Source organism: Cuculus canorus, chromosome 15 (genome assembly GCF_017976375.1).
Source record: "Cuculus canorus isolate bCucCan1 chromosome 15, bCucCan1.pri, whole genome shotgun sequence".
Lineage (NCBI taxonomy): Eukaryota > Metazoa > Chordata > Aves > Cuculiformes > Cuculidae > Cuculus > Cuculus canorus.
In genome coordinates, this window is record NC_071415.1 from 13,266,249 (window position 1) to 13,282,397 (window position 16,149).

At 39.2% G+C, this 16,149-nt stretch overlaps 2 protein-coding genes across 3 annotated transcripts in view; one reads left to right on the top strand and one right to left on the bottom strand.

Annotated features, from left to right (window-relative positions):
* C15H7orf50 (chromosome 15 C7orf50 homolog) overlaps positions 1-16,149 on the top strand; it is a 131,182-nt gene that overhangs the window by 68,532 nt on the left and 46,501 nt on the right. The gene's annotated exons all lie outside the window — the stretch shown is intronic.
* Positions 1-16,149, bottom strand: part of GPR146 (G protein-coupled receptor 146) — a 51,356-nt gene that overhangs the window by 25,005 nt on the left and 10,202 nt on the right. For both annotated transcript variants that reach the window (XM_054080977.1, XM_054080979.1), the window contains exon 2: positions 1,336-1,377. The gene's annotated coding sequence lies outside the window, so the exon portion shown is untranslated. The remainder of the gene's footprint in view (positions 1-1,335; positions 1,378-16,149) is intronic.

The window sequence follows — 16,149 nt, forward strand, 5'->3', positions numbered from 1 at the left end:
AAAAAAAAATCATAAAATGAAAGAGGAAGTGCATCATTTATTATAACACCATGTAGACTAATGAAAAACATACTGCAGGCTGGAAATTTGTTAAGAGCTGAACTCAAAAAGTTTCCATTCCTAAAAAATGCCTTGGGGCCTCTGGCTGTAAGCTTGTGGCTAAAGAGGCCCTGCGGTAAACTGACATAAAAAATAACCGCTCCATAAACATCCAGCTCCTGTTTCACAATGGTTGGAAATAAGTTTTTAAAAAGTGTTACCTATTGATACTGACTGTACTTTATCAAAGTAAAAGGGAGGTAGTGCTTTTATGACTAGAATATTAAATTGGGAATTAAACTCTGGGGAGATGGGCTCTGGGCACAGAAATGTTACGTACGTTATACGCAGGAGAAAATGAAAAAGATGAAGTGACTTGCTGAGAGCAACAGAGCGGCACTCGGTACTGGCAGAGCTGCTATTAACATGAAATAATTCCTGGCTTCTTGTGCTTTGTTCATTAACTTAACGGGGGTGAACACCTCACCTACTGCCCACCGCTGAGCAGATGCCAGCCCTTGCGCTCAAGCACATCCTTCAGGCTGCGCACAAATACGCCCTCAGAGTACTGATGGCATTTGCACCATCAGCGCTCAGATGAATGGTGCTGGGCAGTTAGAGAAGACCAAGTTTTGTGTCTTCTGTTAATCCGTTTGGATTTCTTTAAGGTGCATCTTTCCTGCAGAGTTAGCATTAATTGATTGAGTAGGTGTTGGCTTTGTCTTTCTACCACTCCCTGATGAGTCCATGCCAATGTCTGAAAATCATTAATGGGGACTTTTAGGCAGTTTTAACTGTCGTGATGCCCTGGTGGTAGAGGCAGCAGGGAGACCGTTACAGCTTTGATTCCTTCTTCATATGGATTGCAAGCAGGTTGCAGAAATACCAGTTAAACCTTCTGAGTGTTGATGTTTCTCCAGTCTGTTTCTGCATCTCCTCTGGATGATGGAGGTTCTCCTGCCTGGCAAGGAGCCCTGCAGTGCCTCAAGATCATGGGACACTTCCATGAAGTCCAGATTTCACAAACCTATAAAGATGTAGTAAGTTGGATGGACCTTCGTATGAGACTACTTAGGTAGCTGCTTTGTGATCTTTGGGGAGGAGGATGATCTGGGAGCCAATATTGCTTGCCTTTGCTAACCCTTCAGCGAGGACTTAGTAAATCTTTCCAGTACCTTTTCAGAGAAGTAAATAGCAGGTCTAGAAGTCCTGAATTTGGTAAATACTTTCACTGTTTTACATTGGTGAAATAAACATACAATAACAGTCGTGCTATATTACTATAGCTGTACTTACATGAGGTGCAGCCCAGGAGAATGTCAGTCTGAGATTGAGCCACTGGGAGAAAAAAGAAAAGAAAAAAAGGTGAAACAGGTTTTTTTAATAGGTGATTGAAAGAAATGAAAAGAAAATTTAATCAATTCTGATAAATACAGATCACTCCTTTTTCTTACATCTCACTGTACCATGTGTCGCATGTACAATACACAATGTTTTCATCCGGTGACTAGAAAATCTACAACATCATTGTTGTGAAGTTTGGGGTTGAATTGCTGTGGGCACTAACTTGATTTCGGCTGAGAAATTGGTGGAATTAATGTGTCGCAGTGGTGGTAGAGTGGTTTTATTTACGTTTGTGAGGTGAACTGAGGACCTTGAATAAAAGCTGTAGATTGGTCTAAAAATAGAAACGTAACTTCCTTCTCATTGAAAATGTCATGCTTGGTGGGTTAAAACTGACACGTAACAGTCCCGATACCAAAATATTTGTCATGTAACATGATACTATGATAAATGTTGGTTTGGTTTGTTATTGTAAAAGTAGTGGTTTTGGCATACTGTGTTACACTAATTCCCCTTGGTTACTGGGTATGTATTTGGTCCTTTGCACAGTGAAGAAAAAAATATAGAGAACAAGTATATTTTATTAAATTATTAAAAAAAAGTGTAATATATCTGACTGCTCAAAATTTATAACCAGTATTTCAGTATGCAGTTGTAACTTATCTAAAGGAGCAGAAAAATTCAGCAAAGCATTAATATCCCTATGACTTGCAGTAGGAAAAAAAAAAAGCAAAAGCAGCTGTATATACATAGGTTAAAGAGGTTGAAGTGTTTTAGCTTACATAAATGATGGAAGAGTAATACTTGGAGAGCAAGATAACTTTTCAAAATAGATGAGTTTTTTTCCTAAAAGTAAAGATTAACTAGTTCAAGGATACTTAATTATGACTGAATTTTGAGTACTTTATTTGGGAAGCAACGGTTTAGGATAGCAGCCTGTGCCACTTCATTTTTTTTTTTTTATATTAAAGTTTTATTGAGAGATGCAGTAACGATCGGTGAAAGATCTGACCTCTTTCTGGTGCACGTTTTTTTTCCTCCCCTTTTCTCTCCTATTAGCACTGGTTCTGGTCTTGACTACCAGGAGTTACAGCCAGAGCTCGCAGCTCCCCTGCTCCTCTTGGCCTCTCCTTCTCCTCTGTTTCACATTGTGGCTGGCGTTTCAAGACCCAAGAAAAATAAACACTGCAACCAGTATTTTGCTTGCAATTTTACTTTCATGATTTGATGAAGAACAGTAAATAGAAGCACAAACTGTTGTTATTATGTGGTCTTGATCCTAAAAGAAAGGGATTTCTATGGCTAATGTGAATTTGTGATGTGTGACACAGGTGGAAATTGCCTGACACCAACTCCAGCAGTCTTAAAGCCACGCTGTAGTGGCTGGCTGCTTGGTCTCTGGTTGGCCTCTCTGCTCTAACACAAACATGAGTGTGCCAGAAATTCGTGCAAAGAAGCAACGGACCTCCTGTTTATACTTTCATGACAATTGAAGTTGTGTTCCAGGACCCATAAAACCATGCACTAGAGCAGAAAATGGACATGGAGAACTCTTTTCCTCTGTGTTAGGTGGGAAGGAGGATGTGAAAAAGCCTGCTTGATAGGGCTAATTGCTGATGTCCCACCTGTGGAAAGAACTGTAATACGTTCTGGAGCTCCTGGAGCTCCAACTGTGTAAGGACAGGCTATAGGAGACGGTTTCTCTTGACTAATGCAGTGCCTTAGTTGTGGCCTGTGGCCTCATATCCGTGCATGTATGGATATGACTAGAATTAAGCATGCAAATTGTTGTTGAATTCAGCTGGCTAAGTTCCATAAACTTTTTTATACGCACAGAAAGATGCAATACTGAGATGTGCATTACAAGGACCGCTGTCCTGTGCTCACAGAGCTCTTAGGGATGGGTTGGAGCAGGATTCTGCCCGCAGTGGTCACGCAGCAGTCACCCAAAAGCAGCTTTACTACTACTGACCTACTCTGGATTCACAAGGGTAATGTGTATCTCGTTGCCTTCCTCCTCGGTGACTCAGTAGCTCTTCTGGATTGATTTGATTTTCTTGCTTTCTGATCTTTGTTGTTGAAGGGTATTTTCTTTTATGTAGTAAACATTGTTTCAGGAATGACTAAATCACAACGTGAATCATAACAGAAGTGCTGAGCTATACACACTGCTCTTTGCAGCTATAAGCCTGTAGAGATGAATAACAAGTTCTGGAGTGACAGCCTTAAAGTGGGTTTGCAGTTTTGCTGGGAGCTCAACCCAGTGGTTTTTGTCTTTTAATGTAAGCAACTGGAGTGGAATAAATAGCTGGTTAATCAGTTTGAAATGAAACTGTAGCATGGACAGGATGAGCATAGTATTTCTAGATAGTTTAAAGAACGGAGTACATTTTCAAATGTCTTGTAATTTATAATTTTATTAATGAGACCTGTGTTTTATATTTTAACAAATATAAATAATTTCTAGTATTACTCTTACATAATTCTGAATCACAGCATAAACTTTTGCAGTGCTATAATTAAGAAAAATGCAAGAGAGCGGCAGCAGCTGTTGTACAGCTAATGAAAGGGTTAATTCCAGCATATGTTTTAGACCATTAAGTACTATAAAGCATCAAGGGTTGTGTTGCCAGCACAAACCAAAGGAAGGCAGTTAACTACCACTCCCTTCCTGGGCCAGGATCGCTGCCGTAGAGCTCGGGCTTCACTAAAATTGATTCATTTGTTCAGTCAGTAGCGTGCACCAGAAATGTGGAAGAAGATATAAATCATTGTTGCAGATTGTCTTTTAGCAAGGAAGATATTTTGTATTCTGCATGTGAATATAAATTTTTCCTCTATGAAAAAGTTTTTATCCTTTCAGGTTGGAATACGTTTCATGAACTGGTTTAACAGTTTGAGAGCCAAGAGTTCAGGTCTTTTTTACTGTCTGCTAAGACTCCAGAGGCTGAGATCCGAGGGCTGTCCAATATATCATTGTTCACATTGTACTTTTTTTTTTTAACAAGTCTGAAAAGTTTTCCTTGTGTGGTTTCGCAACCCCATACTTTTTTTTTGCCAAACAGCATGAGTCCTATCACTAGATCAAATTTAGAATTCCTTGCTTCCAACAATTGTCTAATGGATCCACATGTTTACACAGCATGACATTGGCATCCAGATAGTCAGAGACTCCAATCGGCACTGCTGTTTCATGCTTCCTCCCTGCTTTAAAAAAAAAAAATAGGCTACAGGCACAGTAATTCCGGTGTGCTGGGAGTGCTGGGAGGCTGTGAATGCCCCCTCTACTTCAGCCACCAGTATTGTCTCACAAAATTTAGAAAACAAACTTTTTTCCTCTGTTATAAATGAAAACATTAACTTTTTTATCAATGCTTACTGCATAAATAAATAGATCTTAAAATGCTACTGAATGGGAGACAGGAAAGCAGCATTTCCAGACCCCATCCTTTTTCTGTCCCGAGTTTTCCAGACTGAATGAAAACTTAAATCTGCCTATGTCTGTGCTATTACACGAGCACTGTTGCCATCCTAAAGCTCTGCTACTGTACCTGTCTTTGTGTTGATATAAGCATCTCTATAGCCTTACGGTGAATCAACTCACCCAACTGATGTGTCGGCAAACCAACCTACCGAGTGGCACGCTCAGTCACTTGGCATCTGCGTAGCATGGGAGGACCTTTTGTAATTAACTTGCCTATGTATTTTGTAAAGTGTTTAATTCCTGTTCTCCGTGATTGGATGTAAATAAATCAGTAGCAACTACTTGGCAGCAACTTGCCACAGTCATTTGCTCTAAAGAAAGTTAGTCCCTGGTAGCGAAGGAAGGAGGTTTGGCTGGGACACCAAAACCTTGCTTATTTTTTTTTAATGCTCTCATGGGATCTTTCACTTCCACACAAGCAACTGCCTGAACGGGCCAAGTGGTCTTGATTTAACTCTACAATACTTGTCCCAGCTGCAGGGTGTCATAACCTCTATTTCCTCAGCTTAGATTTGAAATCTGCAGCCATATGATCCAGATAAACCACAACTGCCCTCGCTTTAACTTGATGTATTTGTTTTGAAAATACCGTTGTTCGCTCCAAGTTTTAGGTTCTAAGCAAATTAAGCTGATTTGCACTGGTACAGTGGGAGTGCTTACCAGCTTGATTTAAAAAGAAAAGAAAAACCTGCAAAGAAAGCTGAAGTAATTTTAACTCGTGAGTGCCAATGAAAATACTTCATTAGCATGAACATAAAAAAACCCCATGAGAGTGGTTTTTTTTAAATAAAAACTGATAGATCATCCCTAAGATAAGAGTAGCTCTGATGGAGAAGTATTTTCTTAGAAAAATAATTGCATGTTGTACAGTATTTCAGTGAAGGATGGTGAGTGCCCAAAAATTTTGCTGCAGACAGGCTTTAGGATGGAGGATGATGAGCAGAACTGGGTTGGCTTTGCATTCAAAATTTGATTTTTATGTGGGCTCCTGTCCTCGTGCAGCTTAGAAACAAGCTTTTGGATTTGAAGTAAAGCCAACTGGATTTGTGAAGATCCTTATCTTATTCTCTGACCTTGTTCAAATCACCAGAAAATATTAGGGCTGACAAGCCTAACTTGAGATGCTTCTTAATTAATATTTTTATGCTAGATTACAGTACATACAGATGTGCACAACTGTGAGATATGTAGTCACTCAGGTGGTACTTTTAAGTGGCAGACACTTACTGCCTTCACTACTGTGTTGTAGCCATGTATGGCTGCTCTCCACAAAAAAAAAAGGCTCCCTGCAGATATTAGTGTCAGTTTAGTGCCTTTGCATGTAACTTGTTGCATTATAGAAATCTTAATTTCGCTGACAAAATGAGTTTAATATGGCAGTAAAGTTTTCACTTCCAGGTTCATATGCACAATGTGTGTCTGCTCCTCTCAGCTACCTATTCTTTTTGGCATCTGGTCTCCCATCGACATTTATGTGCTTATCAGATGAGCAGGGGATTATTTGTTGAGTTCGTTAAATTTTTTTTTTTAGAGTAACTTAATCCAGAGTAAGTGGGCAGAAGAAATGCTGTGCCATGTCCTTTGTGAAGATATTTGATGGCGTGCTTTAAAAATGTAAAATTAAAACAAACAAACATGAAAAAACAGTCTTTGCAATGGCTGTTGCCTTTTTTAAAAACAAAATCACCAAATCCTTTTATTAAAACAATTGAGAAATGGCAGAAAAAATCAAAAATCACCCCAGAGGATCTGCACGTTTACCCCATCGCTGAAAGTCACTCTAAATTGACAGTGTGCCCTGTGAGGTTTTTGTCATTACTCATTCCATAAATGAAGATGTATTTACAAGCTTTAATTCATAGAAATCTTTTGCAATTAAGTTTTTAAGTTACTTAATCTAATTACATTCTTTACTTTCACTTCTTAAAATTGCCAGTTTGTACTGGTAGTTTGTAAATTTTCTTATTTATTTATTTATAAATGCTCAGAGAGACTGAATAGAAAGTTTGAGGGCTGAGATACTTCCCTAAATATATTTTAGAGCAATCTTTCAATCAGTGAACTGCTTCTGCACTCTGAAATCTTAAGTAGCCCCAGCAGCACTTGCTAGGACAACGTGTACAGGATGCTACAAGATTTTTGATCAGATAACATGCAGGCAGATCAGTCTCAGGGTATCTGCAGAGTTGCTTGTAATTGTCCAGCGTATCTTTTTGGAGTGGAAAAGTATTGAGGAAATTGCCTTCCAACACTGAAAATGGATTTTTGATTAAGATGCAATTTTACTTGATGGATTCAGGCAATTTTGCTTGCTGCCAAACTGCATGGGCCGAGTGATGTTTTTCTTCCTCCTTCTGTTTCCTCTCTCACCCAGGGTAATGCAGTGTACTTGTTCTGAGTTTGGTGTAAACCAGCGCAACTATTCCAGATTTAAAAGCTACTTTTGGTGTCTGAAGGCAATGCTATGGCCCAAGGACATCAGCCGAATTCCTCAGCAGCGGTGGACCAATTTATTGCACTTCACCATCCATTCTTTTTTGATGATGGTTGCTGGAGTTTGGTTATGCTCTGTAAGATTTAGCCCATCTGATTTTATATTTTGTGCGATGTCCCAGCCTTGTAGGCTGATCTGACATGCACACACGCAAGGCTAAACATTTCTCTTGTCTCCTCAAGACAGACCTGCAGAGGTTACAGCTCGAAGAGTGCTTTCCCTGACCTCCTGGCAGGTAAGGATGCTGGGCTTGATGGCCAATTTGAATGTGGGCGTTTGGTTGCCAAGCAGCTGACCCATCTGAACATGACCTCCTGACAAGCTGCAGACTAGACACCTGCATTGCCTCTCGTTCTGGTAGATGCCTGATGGCTTGTGATGATTTATCAACTAACCTGCTACTGGGACAGACAGCAACAGAAGAGAGTGATCTTTGTGTCTTTGATTAGTGATAGGCATTACTAGAGGTAAGGATGCAAGGGAGGCAGAAGAGAGAATGGTGAGCGCTGTAGTGCTCATGGTGAAGCTGGAGGTGGGTTGAACGTGGTGTTACGACAGAAAAGAAGAATGGAATTTTGCAATGAGGAGGAAGTGGTGTAATTGATGCTGCTGCATCACAGTTCTCAGTGGCCCACCCACTTGTTTTGACATAAATACCTGCTCTCAAGCTGTGTGGAGGCATGAAGACTAGACACGTACCTTCAGACGTGTGGTCTTCAGGTTTTGTATAATAATACTTTGATGTCTGAGCTTGATGTTTTAATATTCTGTTTGGAGATTGAAGCATTTAGATTTATAATTCTGCCCTTCTAGCCATTCCCTTGATTTACCTTGCAGAGTGAACGTGCTTTTGTTCCGTTTTCCAGACTTCCTTTTCTTTTCTGTTCACTTAATACGATACATATGATATTCAAATAAGAAGTGTCTCTTTGGGAGTGGAAGAAAAGCCAGCTAAGGATTGAGTGAGTTAACTGTCTTCTGGGTTTAGAAGCAACAGCTTATATTTCAGTATTCATCAAGTCTTCAAGCACAGCCTCTGCTCCAGGCACTGACTTTAACAGTAGCAGCACTTAGGAGAACGTGCTCAGGTTTTCTGGCAGTGCTTATGAGCCACTTAGAAAAAACACGCATATTGCTCCTAGCGAGTGCCCCACCGTTTGGAAAGCCCTGCTGGAGAGAAATCTGTAAAGGATTTCTTTTTGTGTTTATAGTTATCCATTTTGATTTCATATACAGTCAGCCCAGTTTCCTCGGTTTTTGACATCTAGGATCTTAACATCAAATCTGTAATTAATACAGCTGCGATTAACGACCAAGACATTTGCAGTGCACATAGCAATAATTCACTGTGCTGCACGGTGTGGAACTCGGCATGTTCTAAGCATTCTCCACTTGTGTATGTACAGATTTTTATAGTTGAATTAAGAATTTATAACATGCTGGGTTTCATATTCCAGCTCTGTTTGTTTCCAAAGCTATACACAGAACTTGGACTAGGTCTTAAATTCCTGTAGATGAAATGAAGGCTGATTAGAATTTTAATATTAAGGAAGGAAATGGCCTTGGGTAGTGCACTATGGAGCAGAACAGGCTTTCTGTTAATACACAAGAGTATTACTGTTTTCTTGAACTTTGCCTTCCAATCCAATTACTACTTGTGCCTAGAAATCATAACTCTGATGCCTCCCAGTTGATAATCTGGAATGTTATACTTGTCCAAGTTTGTCATCTGCAGTAGTAAAACTGATCTTGATTATAAAGCTACTAGGTAATATACTACTAAAATTGTATTACAGGCAGTAATACATGGTATTTTGTTGATAAACAAAGCAGAGCCAGGATGGTATATCAAGTCGGCCCACTTCTGTCTCTTTTTAAATTAAATGAAATCAAGAGTTTTTTTCTTGTGACATGCTTTTTTTTGTGATAACATATTGTACATTATACTTTTCATTATATGAATGAAGACAAAGCTTTCAGTGTAAATGGGGGGAGGGTTGAGTCAAGCAAAAGAACAGGAATCTGTGTTGTCAGCTTTCTTTTTAAGCACTTCTGCAATAGCACCATGCTCACAGTATGTTAGGAGTTCATACAAGTAGTTCCAGCCAACTCCTCTATCAAAGTAAGCCATGGTAGCTCAGTATGTGTCCTCCTGTGTCCTCCTTCCCTGCCCTCGCTGTAGCTGGATTAGTCTAGATGCTGCATAATCCTCTGCATCCGTATTACTGAGCCTTCACTGCACTCATTGTTGCACATTTACAGCAGAATATTGTTGCTGAAATGTGGGACCACGATCTCGTATTATTACCCAAAAATTGATTCGGATTCCTTGGTATTTTGGAGTATATTATTAGTGTGGTGCAACTAATCATTTTCCTACAAGGGGAATGACAGTCGTAGGCTTGTGTGGATGCTGCACGTGTATTTATAGGATCGCGATGCCCAGCTATGGTGGCTAAACTTGGCTGCTTCTCCTGCTAGTTTCTGTGGGTTTGTTTCATTGTCCAGAAGAAGTGACAACATTCTCAGCTCTGTAGCATCCATCATCAGAATTCATGTGGTGTCCACTTTGGGCAGGAAAAGAAAGATGTATATTTGTTTATTTGGTCCTTTCAATGTTATAGCAGGCTTCATCGTTTACTATCTATCTTTAAGAAGTTTTGTTTGTAGATGTCACGTTCTTAAAGTGTCACACTAGTGGCACACTCTGAAACATAGTCTGAACCCCACTCAAGAAAGTCAATGGTTTATGCACAGTGTGTTATGCAAGCAGCTTTATTGTAGATGTCTTCCCTTTTGTCTTTGATCATTTGGGTAATGCGTTTGAATTGTATGGCTGGTGTTTGTTCCTTTTTGTGTTCTATTGGGTGCATTTGATTTTGCAGCTAAAAGGATGGAATACTAAATATCCCGTTCGCGTGTGTATGTAACAGCATTTTAGTTTTCAGGCAGAGCAAGGGAATTCCTAGGATTTAAGGCCTGATAAAGTAATAAAAGATATAGCAACCCCAAAAAGAAATAGAAATGTATTTTGTAAAATTGGGGATTTTTATAAATCAGAAACTGTATCAGAGGTAATACTGAAAATGGAAAAATTCAAAATACTACATTATGTCATCCAGACTGTAAGAACAGTGCAGATAAGCTCTGCCTTTCTCAGTGCATTTTTTTCCCTATATTAACCTTTCAATGTTTCAGCAACCAGGAAAATACGGGTTTGTGGTGACTTGATAGAACAAATCCAGTGCTGAGAAAGAGTTGTATACAAAGATTTTTGTTTTCCCCTTCTTTCAGAAAGCAGAAAAATGCTAATGTTTCCTTTCCTTTCTGAACTTGCAGACTGGAACAGTATGTGATAAGCTGGCTCCCAGGGTACAAGTGCCCTTCAGAGAACCTTCTTAGCAGAGCGCATGAATTCTTTTGTTTCATTTGTTGCAGTTGTTAAGCACAGCACAGCAAGTTTAGTTTAGTTTAGTTTGGTATCTGCATTAGATACAACATTTCAATAATGTTCCTGTTACACAGTTCTGTAGTGGCTCAGTGCTGAACCCGCAATGATTCTACAGCTCTGGAGAGACTCATTCTTTCTGGTCCCATATGTTATCTTTAATCAGGAAGCAAGGAGGAAACCATTTAAACTGAGATGCCTTCAGATGTAATGTGAGCAAACATAGAAGTTCAGACCTTAGTAGACAGTTTTACAGACTGCAAGGGAGGATCTGATTGCGGTTTTGCCTACAAACACTATTTATCTGTTGAGTTACAGTTCATAATTACTCACAACTGGGAGTGATTTTATGTCAGCCATGTAAGCTGTCTGAGCATTCAAAACTGAATTATTATGACTAGGTTTTCCTATGTGTATTTTTACTTCTTCCTCCTCAATTTACTTCACTCAGAGGCTGAAAGGGAAGAAGCAGTGGTCTTGAGTGACTGGAAAGAGGTCTCTTCCTTCAGTCGACAAAAATGGAAAGCCTGAGCTAGTGATCCTACTAACATCTCATACCAAAAGCTTTCCAAATGATCCAGGCATCGTACAAAATGCTGGCATCAAACTGACTAGTGTGGTGATACTCAGTGCTCCCAAAACCAAACAGTACTGCTCTTAGTGAGAGACACCAAGAAGCCCTGTGCTACATCATTTACTGGGAGCTGTGTTCCTGGTCCTGACCGTGGAGAACTTCCCACCCTCAATGGTACCTGCCCTGCTGGATATGGACGTCAACCAACCAACTGCAGAACTTACTGGGTATGTGTGGGTAGACCAGAGACGTCAAAAGAGTACTTGCAGCTTTGTCAAAGGTATCTCTGTGCCCAAGAGGTTACAGACGAACTGGTGGGAGTGCAGGTTACACCTTCACCCATCTTTGCTTCCAGAAAGATGATGCTATGCCCAACCATCTTCTGGCAAAGCCTCCTTAGTTTTATTGTAATAGTTTCTCATTACTCATTTCTGCAGGATTGCTGCCTGAGAATCAACACAAAGCTGAATGCTCTGTGAACAATTAGCCCAAGAAATTGCTAATTACTGTGGAGCCGCTACAGCTTTTTAAATGTATTGCCTCTACTGATATCATTAAATCCACATTCCTCTGTACTAATTATGGAGCCCTTTGTATTCTAGATTCTGTGTTCATGAAGGTGCTGAAGTGCTGCTGTGGTTTATTCCTCCTGCTGCAGAGCAGATGAGTGTGTGAGATGGAGACACAGCTCCAAAAGAACCTGCTAACCGAGCGAGTTAGGTATTCTATGGTCTAGGGTTTTTAATTATGATTATCACTCTGGAGAAAGAGCCACGAAAGTGATACAGAGCTTTCTGTCTTAGGAAGTGGCAAAATCCACTACAATTCCCAACATTTGTTGTATGTAAATTTCTACACTTTGGCCAAAACAAGACTTTTTTTTATGACTTTACTTCCAAATGTGTTGAAAGCGTATTGTATGGCACTTAAATAACTTTACGTACCGAACATACGCTAAAGCAGAAATCACAAATTGCATCTCCCTCAGTGTAACTTTTGGAGTACAGTTGATGTTCTACTGTAACTGTGTAACTTTGTAAGGAAAAGTGACCATTGAAAAGATTTTGGACAGAATTAAGAAAATTATTGATATTTTAAATTGTTACAGTACCAGGAACTATAACCTCAATTGGATTTAAATTCAAATACAAACCTTATTCTTAAAAGCTAAAAAGAAAGTAATGAAAGTTTTAAAGGCTTTTATTATAGATGAAGAATTTCAGAAACCTTTAGAATTCTGCAAGTTCTTTTATGTGGGTTATGTTTCTGACACCTCTCAATGTGGGATTTAAAGCATTTTTTTAATTTGAAAGATAAACAGCTTAGCAGTACATCTACTCTTTGAATAGATAAAAATACTTTAAAAGCCTCGGCTATTGCTTGTAAGAGGAACCGTATCAGAAAGTTATTTTTCTGCTTTTATTTCTGGTACATTTATAGACTGAATGGTTTGGGAGGTGTTCCAGGTTAATTAGTCATTTACAAATAACAACTCTCTTTTTGTCTTTTGATCATACTTTCAGTTTTCAGCTCAAGATAAACCTTGAGATGATTACGCTTTTCACTTCTTTAGACTTCCTCATTTTCAACCTGCCATAAATATGGCACAGATTTTAATATGAGTGTTTCTACTGTCAAATATTTTTTCCTTTCACCTAAATGGTGTAGTGAAATATTCCGCTGCTGTAAAGATGTGTTCTCTGCTTCAAAGTTTAGCTATCAGTGGTATATACCTGCACTTTATAATAAAGCTGCTGGACTACCTGAACAGCATGTTATTAGTTGCATCTTCATTTTTTTATGGAGACATAATGGATTTGTGCTTAAAATATTTACTTGTTGAGTACTGTATAGTTTGAAAATATATTTACTTACGTATCATGGATAAAAAGGAATAGGAGAAGAGGAATGTAGTAACTGATGTATAATTCCTTTTCCATTTTGGACAAATCCCCTCCCTCCAAGGAGGTCACCAAGAAGCAGGAGCCGGGCTCCTTGCTGAGGAGCACAACAGGAGAATGCGAGAAATGGTCGCGAAGTGTTAGAGAGTGTTATAGCTGAATAGGAGGAAAATGTTTTTCACTGTAGGTAAGCAGCAGAGTACATTGCCCTGGGAGGATGTGGAATCCCTGTTCTCTAGGAGGCTTTCCACACCAGATGGAGAAAGCCACCTCGCTTGCAGCAGGCACTGGTGGACCAGGAGCGGGACCAGATCCTGGTTTCTGCATGCTCCTTGCTTGCTCCGATTCTCTGCGTGTTGTCTCGCCTCCATACAGCAATTGCTATCAGGGTTCTCTCTAACAAAATCTTACTGATCTCAAGGCTTGGGTGGAGAACGAATTTAATTTGTTTTTCTGTAGATACTGAACTCCTCCACCCTGACATGAGGGGAAAGAAACTATCAGCACAGATGGAGTGTGCTTGGAGGGAATAGAGGCTCGGAGAGAATGTGCTTGGAGAGAATAGAGGCTGAGCATTTCTTTGAAATGAAAGGGTAGATTTTACTTATGGACTTGACTGGAAGACATATAATTCCTCCAGACATTACTTTTAGAGCAGAAATAATCACAAAGTCCAGCTCATACTTAATACCCAGTTCAAGGGTAAAGCAAGCACCTAACTTAGCTCTGCTTACGTAAGTAGGAGTTGAAGAGTGTTTTGCTCTATCAGTTCTTACAGCATATCTGTTCTTTCTATTAAAGCACTCCTCTTCCTGAAGCATTTCCCATTTCCACCAGTGTCGTAACAGCGATAATCTGTTAGGAAGGGTAAAATTTGAGTCCAGGTAAAAAACCTTTAACATCTTGTGAGCTCAATCTAGATTTTGTTCTGTGGTGACCAAAGGGGAAAAAGTATTTTTAAATAAATTTGTCCTCTTTCTAGATAGAGAAGTAGCCAGATGCATTTCAAAAATTTGTTCAACTGATGCAAATATTTGTTTAGGTTTAGAAAACAAATTAACCTAATATTTGAAGAATTAGACATTTTGTACCTGAACACTTCTCTGTGTCATTACTTCTGTACCAATGACCCCCAGGACGTTGGTCAAAGTAAAAGACTCTTCTGATGTAAATTAGTCAGACAGATATAGTTACAACTTTGATAATTCTTACCAATGTCCGCATTCACATTAAAATAGCGCAGTTGTATGTGTAAATCCTGGTAGTTTCACTAGGGAAAGACAGTCAGGTTGTAGTGCTGTCTAATGCTGGTAATGTGGATTATTTTTTTTCTGAAAAACTAAGAATATAAAGAATAGTTAAAATTATAGTGTTGTTTTACTCTCTTGGCATTGGGTGAAATCGGTATCATGTGCCTGTATGTAACATTTAGATGAGAAAACAAAGTTGTAAGGTGGAGCAATTTTACGGCAAAGTTGAATAAAGTTACTAAGGTAGCTTGTTTACTGATTTTTCAATATTTTTTTTCTTTCAGTTCTGAATAAACCAACTAAACTATGTAAGTTCTTAGTGATTTTCTTTTACCCTTTTGCTTATGAGAAAGGTGCACCAATGTGTCAAATGCTGTAGATACACTGATTAGCTGTGTTATATATTAGCTATATATTTTTGACAAAAACCAACTTGGTTGAACATCAATTAGATTTTGAGATAAACACACTTCTAAGTGGGTGTATTCAGAAGGCAGAGCAGTCTTCTGTCCTGACACAAAATAAAAACAGCCCTATTGTGGAGAGTCTCCGGTTCTAGAGGGATGTTTTATTTAGATGTCTGATTGCCTTCTATCTCAGTGGCTGTGTCTCAAGAGCCTGGTAGTATTTATTAAGTCAGTTGTGTTAGATACCATTCCTCTTCCTGTCCTTCAAGCAGAAGCTGTGAACTCCTTTTCTGCATTGTTAGTCAAAGCTTTTCTACTAAGTAGCTGATAACATGAGTGTACTCGGAGACACACAGGCATGTAAAATACATTTTTGCGTGCTTCCTTTGACTAAGAGTTAAAAGCAGCCCAAATAGGAGATTTTGTAGTAAGATTTCTGCTCGTCAGTGGATGGTTACGATCGTTCTGTGCTGTTCTGCTGGTTGTGTGGTTATCACAGTGTGATCCACTGGACGGTTACAAACTTTAGTGATTTTTATGTGTTCTGTTTACATAATCATGAGCCTTTTTAAAAGGCTGCTAGAGTATAACCTTTAAAAGTGTACGGCCGCTTGCTTTGAGTAATTGCTGAACTGAATGATGTCTTTAGACATGATACAGCTCCAAGGGAAAGGGTAGGACAGAGGATGGCACAACGCATGTTGTTCTCCTCAACTGCCTTGAGCACATCTTGTCCTCTATTTGCATGTGTGGTATGTGAAGATGACTTATTTTCTGCATCAGATTAGATAGCTTAATAAAGTTACAGGTACGGGTTATTATTAGATGGTAGCATTTGTTTATTTAATTAGCTAAATAATCAAAGTGAAATTTTATTTTGAACTGGGTCATCGTCTGGTAAGCTGCTGGAGCAGTAGGAATTGGCTGCTACCATTACCCATACCAGAATTAGCAAGCAAACCCATATATTTTTGCAACAAAAGCAAAAAATTGCATTTGATAAGTTGATTTGCCACTGATAGTGGTAAGTGAAGGAGGTTTTCTTGCTCGTTCTGAAACGCAGGAAGCTGACCACCATCTTCTCACTGTAGTTATGACTTGAAAAGGCTACAAAACAGCTCTGATTGGAGTGTATGCATTTCCCGGGCTGTTTATTTCCCAGCTATGCTTTAGAGTTTTTGATGGGCAGGAAGTCAGTGTATATGCTG